At 44.2% G+C, this 3,931-nt stretch overlaps 2 pseudogenes; one reads left to right on the top strand and one right to left on the bottom strand.

Moving 5' to 3' along the window:
• The first annotated feature begins 824 nt into the window (after positions 1–824).
• On the top strand, positions 825–1,907 carry LOC117149662 (annotated as a pseudogene).
• Positions 1,908–2,431: 524 nt separating this feature from the next.
• LOC117149663 lies at positions 2,432–3,590 on the bottom strand (annotated as a pseudogene).
• Positions 3,591–3,931: the final 341 nt, after the last annotated feature.

The raw sequence follows: 3,931 nt of genomic DNA, 5'->3' as shown, positions 1-3,931 counted from the left end.
TATGTATTTTTTATTTATATTTTCAAATGCTCCTCAGAATTTCGAAATTCCATATTTGCTCTTTGAAAAGCCAATGTAAAATTCAATAAAATGTTTACATTTTCTCTTGGAATAACGATATGAAGATCTAAACAAATTAGATTGAGCTGAAACATTTTTATCGTTTTCGTTTAGTTCTTAGGTGTGTGTTAAATATAAAATATATTCTTAAGAATATAAGTAATTATATAATCGTATTATAAATGTTTTGCATTCGTAAGAATGATTTGTTTTTACTTTGTATGTACATAAAGTTGTCTTTTTTTAATTTACCATTATAATTTCATTGTCAACATATTGCATGGACTGACCTAGCTCACTGCCGTAGTCACATTTATTGTCTTACGCGGATTGCTCGCTATCGGCCTGTCAATTTGGGCGATTTAAGCCAGTCAGGCGACTGCCTACGGCTCTAAAAGCCATCAGTTATCGGACTAACCGGTGCGTAAAGCAGCGCTCGGCGGTCAAGCCGTATGAAAAGCTTTGAGCTCAGTCACATGCGTGGGAAATGCGAAAACAACGCGGCAGACAACCACAAGTGGTTGGCATGCAAACAGATGCAGACGTCCATGTCGTGGCAGCAGCGCAGCGGCAGGGTTGCCAGGGGGCTGTCTCCAGGGCGTGAGCGGGCGTTGAAAAGTAGACAACACAGCTCCTGCTGGCTGGTGCCACGGTGCGTGTGCGAGATGTGATGCTGGGCCCAGTGAAATCCGATACGGAAAGCTCATTCTGGGCGAAAATTGTCAGTGAGTCGAAATTAACAGAAATTTCGGAAATTCCGCTAGTTCAACACAATTTAAAACAACCTAAAATTGTCAGTGAAAACAGGGGAAAAAAGGGATAAAAGTTCGTACCGTGTGCGTGTGATAAAAGTTGAGTGGGTCTGTGAGAGTGTGTGTGCGCGCAAAAAGAATAGAGAAAGCAAAGCATCCCGAAGGAGTGGCACACAAAGTGTTTGCATAACATAATAATTATTCGACATGATGATTTCAGACAGTCAGAAGAAAGGACTGCGGGAGTTACTTCTAAATGACAATAACTTAACTGTCCTGCTACAGTTGGCCAAATGCGCCACCAAAAATGTGTGCAAAACCGAAGACCCGGAGGAGGCCCTTCGTCTGATCACTACACACATTCCAGACATTTACGTACTGCTTTCCAAGCGCGCTATAACGAAGGAACTCCTCTTTACGTATTTAAGCAATCGACGCGCTGACGCAGCCACAGACTTTAGCAAGGCAGACCTCATAGAAAAGGTTATTCAGTATTGGAAGCAGGAGCATCAATCAAGCATAGAGCTTTCCGGAGACCAGACATCCAGCTCACTTCATAATCAGAGCGAAGAGGATTATCCCATTAACAAGATTGCGCGCAAGTTCGGCGAGTGGTTCTTCGAACGCTTCAACGCAGACGCCCTCAGTCTGGTGGATTTGTGGGCAGATGCGACCCTACATCTCACGATCAGAGCCAGTGATGGAATCAATGAGTGGGAGTGTACGACGGCTGCCGAGGTGTTATCGGCACTAAGGAGCGCTAAGCAGTAGTTTGACTTCTACTTTAATCCGAACCTGACGCACGCCGGAATTCAAGGTCGAATGGACTCGTACGGGCAGTTGTTAGTGATCTGCTGCGGCACTCTGCACTCCCGTGACAGCTACGTCGGAATCTTTGGATGTGCCTTCGGGCTACTGTGGGACCCCTTGGCTGACAACAACTGGAAACCCAAAAAAGTGAAGTGCTTACTTAAAAGGGAAGCTCAGCCCCCAGCCCCCTATCTGTGCTCGAGCGAAATTCTGCACACAGCTCTGGAGCTGCCGGTATCCACTGATGACTTGAAGATTTCTCAAGATATTCTGCCTAAGGATTGACTTGGTACTCACTGTAAATATACTATATTCCGTGTAGGTCAGTTAGTGAATGAGTTATAAATACACGTGTATAAGTGTCTCCTAATTAATATTTAATATGGTGATTGGCTAGCATAGGATTATCTAGTATAATACATACGATATATGTATGCTAAACACAGGTATTTATTGAAATATTGCTTAAGTATATTATCAATACAAGGGGTACCATATTTGTTAGGATATACATCTAATCCTCAGAAGCGACGAATATTCCCAAAGAACTCGAAAGTCCGTTGAGCAAACAAGAATATTTCTCGAATTCTTTCTCTTGTTGACCTACCTAAATCCAAATAGTTTCTCAAACTATAATCGTCGCTTCTGAGGATTAGATGTATATCCTAACAAATACCCCTTGTATTGATAATATACTTAAGCAATATTTCAATAAATACCTGTGTTTAGCATACATACATATATCGTATGTATTATACTAGATAATCCTATGCTAGACAATTACCATATTAAATATTAATTAGGAGACACTTATACACGTGTATTTATAACTCATTCACTAACTGACCTACACGGAATATAGTATATTTACAGTGAGTACAAAGTCAATCCTTAGGCAGAATATCTTGAGAAATCTTCAAGTCATCAGTGGATACAGGCAGCTCCAGAGCTGTGTGCAGAATTTCGCTCGAGCACAGATAGGGGGCTGGGGGCTGAGCTTCCCTTTTAAGTAAGCACTTCACTTTTTTGGGTTTCCAGTTGTTGTCAGCCAAGGGGTCCCACAGTAGCCCGAAGGCACATCCAAAGATTCCGAAGCAGCTGTCACGGGAGTGCAGAGTGCCGCAGCAGATCACTAACAACTGCCCGTACGAGTCCATTCGACCTTGAATTCCGGCGTGCGTCAGGTTCGGATTAAAGTAAAAGTCAAACTACTGCTTAGCGCTCCTTAGTGCCGATAACACCTCGGCAGCCGTCGTACACTCCCACTCATTGATTCCATCACTGGCTCTGATCGTGAGATGTAGGGTCGCATCTGCCCACAAATCCACCAGACTGAGGGCGTCTGCGTTGAAGCGTTCGAAGAACCACTCGCCGAACTTGCGCGCAATCTTGTTAATGGGATAATCCTCTTCGCTCTGATTATGAAGTGAGCTGGATGTCTGGTCTCCGGAAAGCTCTATGCTTGATTGATGCTCCTGCTTCCAATACTGTATAACCTTTTCTATGAGGTCTGCCTTGCTAAAGTCTGTGGCTGCGTCAGCGCGTCGATTGCTCAAATACGTAAAGAGGAGTTCCTTCGTTATAGCGCGCTTGGAAAGCAGTACGTAAATGTCTGGAATGTGTGTAGTGATCAGACGAAGGGCCTCCTCCGGGTCTTCGGTTTTGCACACATTTTTGATGGCGCATTTGGCCAACTGTAGCAGGACAGTTAAGTTATTGTCATTTAGAAGTAACTCCCGCAGTCCTTTCTTCTGAATGTCTGAAATCATCATGTCGAATAAATATTATGTTATGCAAACACTTTGTGTGCCACTCCTTCGGGATGCTTTGCTTTCTCTATTCTTTTTGCGCGCACACACACTCTCACAGACCCACTCAACTTTTATCACACGCACACGGTACGAACTTTTATCCCTTTGTTCCCCTGTTTTCACTGACAATTTTAGGTTGTTTTAAATTGTGTTGAACTAGCGGAATTTCCGAAATTTCTGTTAATTTCGATTTACTGACAATTTTCGCCCAGAATGAGCTTTCCGTATCGGATTTCACTGGGCCCAGCATCACATCTCGCACACGCACCGTGGCACCAGCCAGCAGGAGCTGTGTTGTCTACTTTTCAACGCCCGCTCACGCCCACGACGCCTGGCTTTTCCGCTTTTCCTGCCTTGCTTTTCCGGGGCTGCGAAGGACAACGTGGCGCTTTGCGCGTTGCTCGTCTACTGAAAAATCGCCTCGGCTCCTCCGAAAACCCCTTAACCTTTGTGCTTTAAGCTCCCCGAAGGAGCTTTCCAAGCTGGCCCAAAGCTGAG

Source organism: Drosophila mauritiana, unplaced genomic scaffold, assembly GCF_004382145.1.
Source record: "Drosophila mauritiana strain mau12 unplaced genomic scaffold, ASM438214v1 U_276, whole genome shotgun sequence".
NCBI lineage: Eukaryota > Metazoa > Arthropoda > Insecta > Diptera > Drosophilidae > Drosophila > Drosophila mauritiana.
The sequence above is the reverse complement of the archived record's forward strand: the minus strand, read 5'-3'. Positions and strand labels throughout refer to the sequence as shown.